General features: G+C 42.5%; 1 protein-coding gene and 1 non-coding gene across 8 annotated transcripts in view; one reads left to right on the top strand and one right to left on the bottom strand.

Annotated features, from left to right (window-relative positions):
* Positions 1–652: 652 nt before the first annotated feature.
* Positions 653–15,269, top strand: part of SORBS2 (sorbin and SH3 domain containing 2) — a 390,878-nt gene continuing 376,261 nt past the window's right edge. For all 7 annotated transcript variants that reach the window (XM_037730851.1, XM_037730866.1, XM_037730874.1 and 4 more), the window contains exon 1: positions 653–1,004. The gene's annotated coding sequence lies outside the window, so the exon portion shown is untranslated. The remainder of the gene's footprint in view (positions 1,005–15,269) is intronic.
* Positions 10,327–10,430, bottom strand: LOC119468010. The gene has a single exon (XR_005196644.1). It is a non-coding gene; the product is annotated as a small nucleolar RNA U13 (small nucleolar RNA).

Raw genomic sequence — 15,269 nt, 5'->3', positions numbered from 1 at the left:
AAGGAAGGAAGGAAGGAAGGGAGAAAGAAAAAAGAACAAAACAAAACAAAGCACCAATGGGACTTTTCAGCACCCTGCCCTGGATCCTGGACCAAAAGGAATTCAGTACATGGATGGGGGATGACGAAGGTGCAATTTTGTTCTTTTCTCATTTGACCACTTTTGTAGAGTAAAATGTTGGGTTTTTCTTTCTGTTACTTGCCTTCTAGAGACGTGAATGCAGACTTTACCTTTTTGTCTGTCAGTGACCTTTATGTTTATATCAGAGCTACCTAAAATCAACCATAAATGTCGTAAAAGCACTTCGTGTAGATGATTTATAACACTTTCTTGAGATGACCTCAGTAGCCTTATTCAACTGCATCTCCTGGCATTTTTAATAAGGCTCTTAATATAGTCTGTCATTCCCATCTGTTTTGGTTTAAGGTTGATTATACAGACACGCCGTGCTGCAGAAAGCCACCTGATCACTATAGTGTGTGTTATGCGTGCATTAAACTCAAGGTATTTCCAGGGAGGAATCATAAAGCCACTACTGTTGAATTATATCCACTTATTAGGTCTCTCCTGGTGTATTACGGAGAACTTTGGAAAATTAAACGTTAGACATGTTGGTAGAAAATCATGTCACTGATTGCTAAAGCTGGCTCAGCTGCCACTGATTGCCTGACCAGCACTTCTCTGACTGCATCCCGAGGGAAAATATATTGAACACAGCAGAAGGTGAAGGCAGAGGAGTTGGGCCAGACTGGGAAGCAGCCAGTCAGATGGGGAGGGTCCAGCGATCTGATGCCTCCGGGCGAGCAGCGCCAAGCTGAGCTGGTTAGTCAATCCTTTTATTGCGGATGAACACCACCTACATGTCGTAAATGCTCCCTAGGCTGGCAGCAGCTACCAGGCAGACCCGGGAGCTGAGAAGAGAGGAATACACACTCAAGCAACTCACTCTGCACAGCAGCCGACCAGACAGCGGTTCTCCTGCGCTGGAATGTTCCCATCCAAAGGTACCACCTCTTGTCACTCAGTTTCTATATTTCTCAAGAATTAGGGAAAGCAGAGATGCTGATCCTGGAGGAAGAGCCCTGCTTTCTAGTAATGCTTTGTTCCTGTTCTCAGGCTAAGTGCCAGCTTTTAAATGGTTAACCTCTGGGGGAGAAGCTACTAAGCAGAATAAAGAAACACTTTACATTGCTTAAGCTGACTGTGCACAGGTCTTTTCTTAGGATGGATTCTTTGTTACTCTTGCTATTGTTCCGAAGGTAAGCTGGTTATGGATGCAGGTTCTGCTACCTTTATAACTAAGAAAACCTGGGGGAAAACCTGGGGTGGGGGTGGAGGGTCTAGTATCTCAAAGGTTGCTGCAATTTATCAGCCTCAGAGAGAAAAGGGGCCAAACTGCTGATCAGAGGTAGAGAAATCGCATTTGGTTGGTATGAAAATTCTCCTATACTTAGGACATGAGTTTTATTTAAAAAATGAACACTGCATGTTTTCACTGTGCTTGATAATTAAGATGCCTTAATTACCATTTATAACTGACAGCTGGTGTGCTCGTCCAACAGTCATCAGCGTGTTAGGGGCTCTTGTTTCAGTTGCCAAGGTAATTGGAAGGATAATTTAATATCTTAGGGTAACAAAAGGCGCATGAGAAACATATGCATTAGGTGAGGCATGAGATTGCTTCGTGGAGCGTTTATTTCTGAGAGTGGGTCCCTTCTTTTGTCTCTTGGCCCATCCATTATCTGTCAGAAAGAATAGCTATAGCAGGGTCCTTCATCCTGTACCATGCAGTTAAACTAACACGGTTCTTTCTTCTATATAGTAGGTAAGATTCAATTTCTAGGACGTTAAATCGTTAGTCATATGGAAGGATTTCCCTGGGAAGTTGTTCGTTATCTGCTGTGGGACAAGTGACGTCACACATCACTGGGTTATGAATGGTGGCCTGAGTGAAATGGAGAGCAAGTGTTTTCTCGGGGGGCAGAAATGGGTGCCAACAGTGCTCTGCTTCATTTTCTAGTGCTCTAGAGTGAGACGCATGCCCCACAGAAATGTTCAATGTCACAGCAAATTATCAGGGCTAACATTTTATGGTGTATTTGTGGAAGCTCTCATAAGTCATGCAGATGCTTTGTGTGGTTATTTTTTAAAAAGAAGGGACAAATGAAGGCATTGATTATAGTTTCTAAATTGCTAGGCTGGTGGTTTTTTTGTTGTGCTGGGATTACAGGTGTGAGCCACCATGCCTGGCCAGTATTTTTATTCTCTTTTTTATTCAGTTACTTACTAATTGTGACCTAGCGAGTGAAAACACACTTTGCCTCTGTGACATCGTGAATTATGCTAGCATGATACATTTTGTGATTTTGTTTCTCAAAATATTTGCAATGTACATTTTATTTATAAAATATAAGCAAGTAAAATGAAAATGTGCATGTAATATTTAAAAAGCCATTTATTTACGTGTAATATTCACTATCAAAATAATACAAACTTAAAATTCAAACTTTTAAGATTCCAAAGTCAACTATACGATAAAAATAAGAATTTTTAAACTCTGTGAAATTATTGCCTTATTTCTGTGTTTAAAAGGCATTGCTTTTGAGAAGGTGAATTAACCCATTAATCAGACGGTCATAGGGAGTCCATTAGTAACTTTGATGAATGGCAGTGGGAATACAGGAGTGGGTGTTATTCTGTAGAAGAGAATACAGAAGGAGAACATCTTCAACTATAAGAAGTGTTCTTGTTCTTATACCTGAGATATATAAGATCTATTTCTAGTAAAGCATGAATAAAAAGGACAGATTATAATCTTTAAAAATAAAGTTAGCATCAATAAAATGTTTCAGGACAGCAAGAGATGAGTTAACTCGCGGAATGGATTAAAGCAAAAGAAAGGATGTCCCCATCTGGGATGTCCTCCAGGCCTAAGATAATGGACCAAGGCTGGTCTTGGACACACACAGGCCTGGCAGAAAGCCCAGCTCTGTGCCTACTCCCTGCCCACACCAGGTAGATTGGTCCTACCTGGGCGGCTTATGAGAGTTGTAAGAAATCCACATAATTATAAGCAGTTCACATAACTATAAGAAGGGTGTAATTATAAAGGTGTGATAAAATAGATTCCTACCTCCTTGGGGATGATGGAGTTGACGTGATTGCTCCTGAGAAGATGGGCCTGGCTCCCGAGGCAGCAACAGAAAAGCCCTTATTAGTGTCTTCCCCTCTCTCCTCACCTCTCCATTCTCTTTCATCTCTGAACTGACGCGTAGACTTGTACCTTTTGAGAGCGCTGCCTTGTATTTAACGCTTTGAAGCCTATTCCGATGCAAATAGCCTTGGGAATGACACTTTCACGCATTATCCCACCTTGGTGTCCTGGTGGAATGTGGGCACTGAGGCTGGTGGGGAATGCTGAGTAGAAGAGAGATTTTTCAAAAGCAAGGATGGGAATACCAGACCCAAATGATACCACTGAGAGAGGAAGGGTTCCATGGAGTCTGGGAAACATATTTGGGGTGTTTTGTGTTTTTGTGTTTTGAGACAGCGTTTCATTCTGTCACCCAGGCTGGAGTGCAATGGCGTGATCTCAGCTCACTGCAATCTCAGCCTTCTGTGTTCAAGTGATTCTCCTGCCTCAGCCTCCCGAGTAGCTGGAGGTGTGCACCACCATGCCCAGTTGAATTTTGTATTTTTAGTAGAGACGGGGTTTCACTATGTTGGCCAGGCTGGTCTCAAACTCCTTGACTTTACATGATTCACCCACCTCGGCCTCCTGCAAGTGCTGGGATTACAGGCGTAAGCCACCACACCCGGTCCTGGAAACATTTGGAAAGGCCAACATAATAAATGCTGACAGAGGGACCAGGCTGACCGGGAACCTACAAGCGGGCTGTGGCCAAAGGGAAGTTCGAAGCTCAGGCTGCAGCCTTAATGGGGGCATGACACACACACACATTTTGTTTTCCTTGGTCACCTGTGAGGATGTCCCCTTAATGGGGACATGACACACACACACATTTTGTTTTCCTTGGTCACCTGCAAGGATGTTTGCTATGCATGGTGACTCCTGCTGTCTGTAGGAAGAATTTGTTTACTGGTTTGAAGGGGAATAAACTAGAGGAAAAAGAAATCAAATCTAAGGGAAAGAACAACATTTTTCTTTTTTTGCCGGGAGGAGGCAAAATGTGAGGCCATAACGTGAGGAATGGCTTCCTTCAAAATCAGTGTTGCTTGCATGCGTGCCAGACTTCAATCTCAACAAAGAACGATGCAGCCCTGAGCAGGAATGATTTTCAGATTTGTGCAGACCTCCAGACTCTCCCTATTCAAGGGAACTGCATGGCACCCCCTGATTCTCTCAAACTGGAAACGAATCCCATATACCCCCACCTTTAGGACTTAGGAGTGGTCACATCCAGAGAGGGCTGCATGCTACTCGAGGACCAAATTCTTAGGGCACTGCCCAGGCAGCAGGGGTAATGGGAGGTAATGTTCTCAGGCATCTCTATCCATGGGCCCAGGCCTCAGTTCTGCCTTTAATCCCATTGAAATGTAAACACCTGGGGGTAAAGGAACACTATAAAAAGCTATTTTGTCAGGTGTGGTGGCTCAGGCCCGTAATCCTAGCACTTTGGGAGGCTGAGGCAGGCAAATCACCTGAGGTCAGGAGTTCGAGACCAGCCTGGCCAACATGGTAAAACCCTGTCTCTACTAAAAACACAACAAAAATTAGCCAGAAGTAGTGGCATATACCTGTAGTTCCAGCTTCTCAGGAGGCTGAGGCAGGAGGATAGCTTGAATTTGGGAGGTGGAGATTGCAGTGAGCCAAGATCACACCACTGCACTCCATCCTGGGCGACAGAGTGAGACTCTGTCTCAAAAAGGAAAAAAAAAAAAAAGAAGAAAATAGGCTATTTTAACTTTCTTCTACCAATTTTTATATTCTGCCTTCCTTTTATAATTTTGGGGATGTTTGTTTCTTCCAAAAAAAGAATAGAGTTGGCCTTCTAATTTACCATTGCCTAACTTGCAAAATGCCTATCACATAGAAAATACTTAGTGCATAAGTATTTGTTCAACTCACTAACACAATTTATTTCCCAAGAAGCTCACGGATGCATGAGCTACCTAGCTGCCTGAATTACACAAAGGGAAAAGTGGCCAAATTAACAGTCTCGATTTGACTTCACAATACAATCTGCAAATTAGGAACATCTTTGTTCAGCATCTCAGTAAACTTAGGTCAGTAGATCCTGGGACCCTTGCAGTACTGCTGATACCAGGGAATTGTGTTTATGCCTAAGCAAGTCTGATGAATCCACGCTGATAAATAACAGGTCACTTTCATACATTAGTGTAGGAGCCAAATCCAAATTTGCAATGTCGGGGAGGGCTGTTGAGAACAGCTGCAAAGGACACAAGAAGCATCTGCCACCTACGGGGAAGTGAGGGTTGGCTTCTAAGAGGGAGGAAGGGCAGAGATGACAGGGCAGCAGTGCCAGGGCAGTGAGCTGAGCCAGAGGAAGGACCTCTTATGAGGCAGGGTGATGGATCCCTTGCGAGTCATCAGAGAACGTAGCCATTTATCAGACATGGTAGGAGCGGTCCTTTTTCACCCTCCACAATTTCTTAAACTCTTCTTCTCATGTCTTTTTGAAATGCTTGTATCTACTGAGAAAGGAAGCCAGTGTATGTTTCCTTGATGTGCCTGAAGTGGTAGCGTGATGGTACATACCTGTTAACAGCTGGGATTGTGTGATTCTAAAATCCTGTTACGACAATGAAAAACAATGAAGTCGCTCTGTGCTGGAAGGCCACCAAAAACACTTGTCTCATTTGGTTGAGTACGATGTTACTGAGGGATCACTCACAGGTGGCATCTGGGTTGATGACCCGTGAATCAATCCCTCGTACATTCCACCCTTCCTCCCTTGCTTTAAACTCTGTTGGCATTTTTCCGACCAGCGGCACAGGGGAAATACTTACAGGGGTTCATTCAGTGAACTTGCAGCTTCCTCCGGACCTGGGAACACTGCTCCATTCCTATCCTTTTCACAGAGACATTCAAGCTCCTTCCCCCAACACCAAAAGAACAGATATCCACGGTGCAGGCCACAGTGTGATTTCTGAAGTGTCTCTCGAAGGCGCATTCAGCCGTTCTTAGAGGAAAAGAGGGCAGCATTATTAAAACAGAGACTCAGCAAGTCCAAATGTGCACTAAAAGTTAAAGTACTGTTCCCAGTATGGTCTTGTATTAAGGCTCCAAACATGCATTTTTAAAAATCACTGCTGGAGTCCTGGAAGGGACATTTGTTACTCCTGAGCTGCGCCGTCAGGCACACCTGAATTCTAGGTAAATATATGAATAAAGAATCTCTGTGAGGTAACTTGCGAAAATTGCCTCCAAACCTTCAACCTGCACGGAACGTGGAGATTCTCTAACCCGCTCTGGTCTCCTCGTCTCTTAGCTGCAGCCAAGCCGTGACCTTCTCCCTAATCTACAGCCTCCAGGATTTTATGCTGCTTCTGCCCCTCATTCCATTGTACTCCTCAGGCCTGGGATTACTTCCTCATTCACTATTAAAGATTGATTGAGTGTTGTGCTGTAGCCCAGTGTTACTTTAAACATTTATTCTCACCATATTCTTTTTTTTTTTTTTTTTTTGAGACAAACTCTCACCCTTTTACCCAGGTTGGAGTGAAATAGAGCGATCTCAACTCACTGCAACCTTCTGCCTCAGCCTCCCAAGTAGCTGGGATTGCAGGTGCCCGCCACTGTGCCCAGCTAATTTTTGTATTTTTAGCAAAGATGGGGTTTCACCATGTTGGGCAGGGTGGTCTTGAACTCCTGACCTCATGATCCGCCCACCTTGGCCTCCCAAAGTCCTGGGATTACAGGCATGAGCCACTGCGCCCAGCCGCAAAATATTCCTGATAGGACCAGTTACCACTTGTGGCAAAAACTGTCTGTCCTTCCCTCCCCCTCTTCTTCTTAGCCTCCAGTCATTACGGTGAGCTGGTGGGCCCTTGATAACTGGAGTTGCGCGTGATGAAACGTCAGTGAGCATTATGAGGTTGCTATTGTGGTCAGTTAGTTCCCAGATAGGTCTCAGATTCAGCATGCTCTTGGAATTTCATACTGTGTTTAGGCTCCTGCGTCGCTCACCAGACAACTGCTTTCGGCTTTAATGGGCTTTTCTGCTTGTAAGACTCTTTCTTCTTTATTATTCACATTACTGCACAGTTATGATTGTTAAAATTTGATTTTTTTAACATTATTTCTTCACTTAAAACATGTCCCAGTGCTGCTCCTCACTCGGGGCCCCTTGGTCTAATCTCTTCCAAAGTGTGGTTGTGACCACGCGGACTTTAGTTAAAATCCTAACTGCACCACCTTAGTAGTCGATGACTTGATTTTTGTGCTAATAAAGTGGGACTGATATCTAAATATGTTGCATTTTATTTGAGGTTTAAATAGGCTAATGAATGTCAGGTATCTAAGATGCCATCTGTTTCAGAGTACACAACTGAAAAAGTTGGAAACAATTCTTTCTGCTCCAGTCAAGTCCGGGTTCAATACTGCGCGTGCCATAAGAGACTTTCATCACCTGCTGTCTGCCTCCCTTAGCAGCCTCCTGCCTCTCCCGACCCACTGCTCCCTCCTGCAAGTTTATTCTCTAGCATACTTGGAGTTCTCGAGCATCACATGTGGTTTAGTCTGCATTCCTCAATGTTTGCCATCATCTATGCTGGCTCCTCAACATGTAACACAGCATCGTTCCCAATGCCACTCCCATTCCTTGGAAATTTCTTGTGCGTCATTGAACACATAAAGAGCACTGTTTCTTCTCGGTGATCATTTTTTATACCTTGTAATAACTTTTCAAACATTTGATAATCCCTTCTATGTGCCAGAAACTCTTTTAGGTGTTTTAAACATTTAATCTCATTCAATATGGATCACTTTTCACCTTATAAGAAAAAGGAAATGTAATGCTTTCAATTAAAACGAAGTAAAAAAAAATTAATATTGAAATTATTCTCTGCATCACAATACACTGTCTTCCCCAATACATTTGTGATCTCCTGGAGTGTGGAAACAAGGGATGATCGTAGATTGAATGGACGAATGAACAGAAAGGTAGATGGATAGAAGAATATTGGGAGAGCTAATGTATATTAGGGGAGGTGAAACTGTTCACTGCAATGGCCGATATTTTAGGAAGGGAATTATAACAAAGCCCAGAAATGCCTGAAAAGATGCTGTGTAAACAAATAAACAAAAACAAGGCCAGCCAAGCTTAAACCAGGGTGGTCTGCCACAGAGTGCAGAGCTTCAGGTAAGCTAGGTGGTCTGATAGGAAAGGTAAGAACACGGAAAAGCTGCATCAGAGGATTCCTGAAGGAAGGGTCTAGGACTGTTCTAAGAATGGACTTCACTTCCCACGGAAACTAGCCAGAGGAGCCTAGATGGAAAATGAAAACAAAACCTAGATTAACAAAAGAACCAGCCTCTTTAGGAATTCATAAGGTATTTGATTAGCACTTCCTTAGTTCCAGGTTCTGTGCTAAGCACATTACATGAATTGGCTCATTTGAACTTACTTTAAAAAAGCCCAGAAGGGCTGGGCACAGTGGCCCACGCCTGTAATCTCAGCACTGTTGGAGGCCGAGGCAGGCAGATCACCTGAGGTCAGGAGTTCGAGACCAGCCTGGCCCACATTGTGAAACCTCGTCTCTGCTAAAAATACAAAAACTACCTGGGCGTGGTGGTGGGCACCTGTAATCCCAGCTACTTGAGAGGCCGAGACAAGGAGAATCGCTTGAGGCGGAGGTTGCAGTGAGCCCAGACCGTGCCATTGCACTCCAGCCTGGGCAACAAGAGCAAAGCTCCATCTCAAAAAAAAGAAAAAAACCAAGAGAAAAGAGATTTTGTAATCCCCATTGTGTAGCTGAGCTGACAGAAGTGCAGCCAGACTAGTGTAAGAACACAGAGCTGCCACGTGGAAGGTCGGGTTGAAACCCAGGTTGGCCTCACTTTTGCCCTTTATGACCCTACAGTTCTGTCCCTCTACGGATACTGTGGGAGACGGTTTGGGCTAGGAAAAAAAAAAGTGAATTAACCTACACCTGACATCACCTCCAAAGTTCGAAGCTAGAGGCAAATCAAGAAATGAACAGCCCAGGAAATTAAAATGTGAGAATAAACAGCCTTCCATTCCATTCTAAACTCCTTGAGGACTGTACGATTTCCCTGACAATAGTCAGATTCCCTAAGAGTCCCATTACTGTGGCAGGGGGATGGCTGTAGATGCTGAAGACTAATCAAATGCATGGGTTGCATTCTTTCTGGATAAGGGGTAAGGAGAGGTTGGGGGAGGAATTCAAGAAAACTGAACGAGGAAAAGCTATAAATTCCAGGGCCGTGAACTGTGGAGGCAAAAACCTTTTTTTTTTTTCCCTTGACCCCATTTTACCCGGATATATAATTATTGGGGAATAGAGTAGAAATTGATGAGAGGCGGTGACAGCACCTAGTCATGGGCCAGGTACCCATCTGTTGGGGTACACCTCAGGGAGAGGTTTGCTTGTATGACCCTGGCACAGATAGTCATGGGTGAAAGATGCTTTCTGGAGTCAGAGAGCAATCTGACAGGCCATAATTTTGCATTTTATGTAATCGAATTAAGTATTTTTATCTGTTCAATGAAATAAGTCAACTGAAGGTTTTATTGTCTTACCTGGCACTTTAATTGAAAGATACATGCTGTAAAATATGTCCTGTTTACAAAATTACAGTCAGGTGTACATCAAGTGTTGAATTTATTCCATCGATGTATTTTGAAAAGAATGAGTTCATCATTTAGAGAACTAGGGTGGGTGAGAAAATGGAAGTATTTTTATTGTTGTTTATTTGTTTGCTTTGCTTTGTATTCCCTTTGCTGACATTTTGATTAGAACACTACAAAGAAAAAAGACTTGGCGACATGAATATGCAAGAAATGTCATACATCGATTTTTCTGGAATTCATGTCTTTGTCTAATTCCCACTCAAGTTATAAGCCTCATCCATTTTCAGATTCCTTCAGATGCTAAACTTACAAAACATATTTGTAGGCTTATTGCTCTTTCCAACCCATCCCTGTTTCTTCTATTTTCTCACATTTTTTTTGTTCCAGTTACGGCAATAACCTTACAACAGATCTCTAGGCCCGCCTCCTCCAACTTCTGCGTACACACCAGCATTCGCTTTCTAACACACACATTTACTCACGTTTTCTTTTTCCCCTTCCTGTTTTTCCTTTTTTTTTCTTTCTTTCACATCCTATGGCTACAGCATGGATGTGGTAACAAGGTCTGAGGGAGGCACATGTCACACATGTGCTTGGAAACCCAGTCATCACATCCACCAACCCCAAAAGGATCACTTCCTCATGTTAGTCACTTTCTTAAACTTTTTAAGGATAGCTCTTTGTTCTCAGAAGGAGGTCCAGCTTCGCTCATGGATTACACAGTCTGGACTGTCTCTCAACATGTGAGCTCTGAGCGGCCTCTGCCCCATCACCCTTGCTTCTCTAACTGCTGCTGCGGTTTCCTGGAACATCGTCTCCTACCCCTGCATCCCATCAGTCACGTCTTACCCCAGCCCAAACCCCTCCATTTCCGGGCACGTGGCGCATCTCACAGCAAGCCCCTGCTCACACACTCAGCCAGCGTGGGTCAGATATCTGTCTTCTCCACGCATTCAACACCTGCTTGTGTTTCTGACACATCAACCATTTTAATTTATGTTTTCCTGATTCTCAAGAAATGTTTGTTGAGTGGAGAATGACAAAAACAAGAATCCCTAAAATGAAAATGGCAAAGAACATATATTTCCTAAGGAAATATAATCAGTGGAACACTGGAAGAGAATCTGTAGATGGAATCAAATTTTCTTCCTAAAGGTTTACCAAAATTGCGCAATGATCAGGAAATAACTTGGGATTTGAATCATCATTTTTTTATTCTTGTTACGAAATGTTGCCCATTCAATGTGCTTCCCCTTGACCTAACCTCAGTCAAAAATTTGAAGACACTGCTAAAAAATTTGCCAAGTAATATGTTATACCATTCGTATGCTGGGAATGCTGTCCAAATATTTGGTTTGGCATCTTCATTTATTCAACATCATTCTCTCAGGAGACAGCTGATGGGGTTCATAAACTTCTCAAAATAGTCAGTTTGTCATTGCAATGGTCGTGGTATCAACAAGTGGACAGAATCAAATAGGTGGATTAAACCTCCAAGCTATCAGAATGCATTTATCTTAGTAACTCCTGATGATTTATATTCTACTTAATGTTCAGGGCCCACCTCCACATCACACCGAGTTTGGAGTAAAATGTGGAGGGCATTGGCACATATGAACACGTTGCTTAGTGTGATTCATAAGCTCCAAAAGTCCCCAGAGCACTCAGGATTTTATGTTTGGAGCACCCTTGAAGGCCTTGATTTCAGTGTTCCTTCTCCTGTACATTGTTGGCTGCTGCACTGGAGAAATTCAGTGACAGAGTGGTTTTGTAACAGGGGTTTGACACCAAATGTTTCGACTGTTGGTGGTGATACTAATCTTGAACTTACCTGTGCCATGGGATTAAAGGGAAAAGCTCATTGTTTTATGATTGTGGGACTCACCATAATATGGAGTGTCCTCTGAACGACTTTCACAGCATCATAGTTCTTTACGCTCATCTTCATTTTCCAGGATGTAAAGTCACTTGATGTGCTTGTCTCGTGAGTTTCTGCAATGAAACTTCATGGATATAAGTGTGTCTCTGAACTCTTTTAGTTATGCCAGAATTTTCCTGTTAAATATTTATAATGACTTCATGCCACACTTGAGCTTCTCTATAGTTTGAAAAGTGTCAATGCATCAAAAGGGCTGTGTGATTTCTGCACTATGCATTTCAGATTCAAATTTTAGATGTGTTGTGTCTTGATCATCTCTAGATTTACTATATTGTATAAATTCATATCTGGTCTCATTTGGTAGAATTGAAATATTATATGATTCTGATCTCTGGAAATGAAATGACATTGAGACTCGATCTATGTAGGTATTTAGGTGATGTGGCTGACATCACATTGATGTCAGTGCAAGTGTCAATTTGGAGACGAGGTTCAGGCAAGGGGCCACATAGTGGCTTTAATTGGGTGCTTCTCATCTCTATTTGGGTCCCCAAAAACATTTCTTGCCAGTCACTTACTTAGAATTTGCAGAAGATGTAAGGAAAAGTAGTTGGCTGTGTAAGCGTTTGGCTCTCCATGTGGGCGCCTTCCTGGTGGAGCATGTACATCAGTTATATTGTAGATTTCATAAAATAGTTTCTAATAAGGAGTGCAGAATGACAAATGTAAGTGGGACATAGCTTTGCTGAGTAATTTTCTGAAGCAATACCATTAGCTTCGTTTCAACATTTTCACAGTCAACATTTAAACAACAGAAAGATTCAAAGAATGGTACATCAGATACCCACTAGGGGGATTTAATTATTAACACATCACCATACTGCTAGATTCTCACGTACGTGTGTTTTGAAGAAGCATATGAAAATGAATGGTAGGCATTATGATATACTTCACTCCCAGAAACAGGAGACCCCAAGAGTAAGGGCATTATATTACATGGCCTCAATTTTATAATACAACTAAGAAAACTAATAGTTTTCTAATATAATCTAACATCCATTTCACTTTTAGCCTTTTTCAAGTGTTCCTTTTAAATTATTTTATTCTTTTTTTCTTCAACCAGGTTATATTGGAGGCTCAAGAATTTCATTTCTGTTAATCTAGTATATTCCCTTTAATGTTTTTCCTTATAACATTGACTTTATGAAGAGAACAAGCCAACTGTCTTATAAAACGTCCCACAGTGAGGATTTGTGTGGTTGCTTTATGTAATGATATTTCTCTTGTTTCCTATTCCCTTTGGTTTCTATTAACTAGAAATGACTTCTCATAGCTCAAGTAGGTACCATTGTATGTGTTTGGCAAGAATGTGTCCTAGATGACGTTTCTATGCATCATATTTGGAGGCACACAATTTCATGACCTCAGACTTCAGTGATGCTGCAGGTGATTTTTTGGTTAAGGTGGTGACTGCCAGATCTTTCCAAAAAAAAAGGTTTTCCCCTTTGCAATCATTATGTAATCTAAGGGGTGGTAATTTGTTGCTCTGTGGAATATCCTATTTGTCCGTAAGTACTAGGTTTGTAGGTTGAAATGGCCTTAAGCAACCTAAGGGATCTTTCCTGGATATCTCCCTTCTGAATGTGTTTGAATAGTGATCTACGAGGAAATTATTTCCTAGAAGCATCATTAATCCAAATCTGTTGCATCAGGAAAATGTCATAAGCCTTCTAAAAATTATTGTTGCATTAAACCATCTACATTATGGAAAAATATAGTTGATGTCAAACAGATTATCTGTGGAATTTATTTTCTCGGGTCCTAATTATTAAATATAATTAGGGCATCTGGGTGTAAATCACATTTTTTCTGTTACATTCTCAGAAACGAGTAGAACAAGTTGAAGAGAACGTTATCCCTTGTTCTTCCAATGATTCTATCAGATTATGAACCAGTTTGCAAAGTAATGGAAGATCTAAGATAAGACATACAGGATCTCTTTCCTTGTCTACGTTGTAAAGTCCTTAAAGGCAAGGACCAGAGTTCTGATTTTGGGACTGGGATAAAACAAGGGGTAAAGGTGGAAATTGTTCTCGATAAGAGCATGGGGGCACACTGTACTGAGGAACAGGAGGAACGAAAATATGAGCCTAGGGAAATGTAAGTCCTTTTGGACGGCAAAAAGTGCTTCCCTAAGTGAGCTCTGGGGGCCTGTTGCCCTTAGAGCTTCTACAGCTTCCTTCTTCCCAGCAGCATTTCAGAGTTACATCAAAATTCCAGAAAGAAGGAAGAAAAACTGGAATTTTCATCGGTATCTTCCTTAGTTTCTCCAAGTCTTGTTTTTCCTCCCTCCCTCCCTCCCTCCCTCCCTCCCTCCCTCCCTCCTTCCTTCCTTCCTTCCTTCCTTCCTTCCTTCCTTCTTTCCTTCCTTTCCTGCTTTCCTTCCTTTTCTGCTTTCCATCTTGATAGAGGCTCTCTCTGTCACCGGGCTGGAGTGTAGTGACGTGATCTTGGCTCACTGCAATGTCTGCCTCCTGGGTTCAAGCAATTCTCCTGCCTCAGACCCCTGAGTAGACCTGGAATTACAGGTGTCCACCACCACACCTGGCTAATTTTTATATTTTTAGTAGAGACAGGGTTTCACCATGTTGGCCAGGCTGGTCTCAAACTCCTGATCTCAGGTAATCCACCTCTTAAAGTGCTGGAATTACAGGTGTGAGCCATTGTGCCCGGCCATCCAAGTCTTATTTTACTTACATGTAAAATAAATAATTTGAAAATTATAATCTCTAAAATTCTTTCCACCAAATGACTCTGTGGATCTAAGGGTCTGAAACCCATGTGTAAGATTGGAGGTGAGGCTGGAGAAATGGGTGCAATCATACCCATGTTGAGGACAGGGGTAAGGAGGAAAAGGCAGACCTGAGAGAGTGTGGGCTGAAGCAGAGGAAATGTTAGAAACTGGAAGTCTGCAGGATGGAAAGCAGGTCACTTCCAGGGAAGTGAGCTTGGTGTGAGAAGATTATAAGAAGCAACGCTGGAAAGGTATACAGAACTCTTCATTCATTCAAGATTTTCAAGAGCTAGAGAGGATCCAGAGATAAATAAGTGTATTATTTCCACGTTCTCATGGAGATGGTATGTCAGTGGGGGAAGACAGGTAATAAATCATAGGAAAAGAAATGTAGCTCCATGGCCCTAGAATGCAACGGTTAAAGGTAAAAGCTTTAGAGCCGGGCCATCCACATTCAAATTCCAGCTCTCCAACTTGATTTGGAGCAAGGTAGTTCAGCTTTTCCTGCCCTAGTGCTCATCTGTCTAATCATAGGACCCATTTGTATGGTTGGCATAGGAGGATTGAAGAGGAAATAATAGTAAAAACTTTAGAATAGTGTCCGGCACACGGTAAGTCTGAAATACATGTTAATAAGAATAATAATAATTCTCCTCCTCTGACTCCTCCTCCTCCTCCTCCTCCTCCTCTGCCTCCTCCTCCTCCTTTGTCCTCCTCCTCCTCATCCTTTCTTCTCCTCCTTCTCCTCCTCCTCCGCCTCCTCCTCCTCCGCCTCCTCCTCCTCCTCCTCCTCCTCTTC

This window comes from Cebus imitator, unplaced genomic scaffold (assembly GCF_001604975.1).
Source record: "Cebus imitator isolate Cc_AM_T3 unplaced genomic scaffold, Cebus_imitator-1.0 Scaffold365, whole genome shotgun sequence".
Taxonomy (NCBI): Eukaryota; Metazoa; Chordata; class Mammalia; order Primates; family Cebidae; genus Cebus; species Cebus imitator.
The sequence above is the reverse complement of the archived record's forward strand: the minus strand, read 5'-3'. Positions and strand labels throughout refer to the sequence as shown.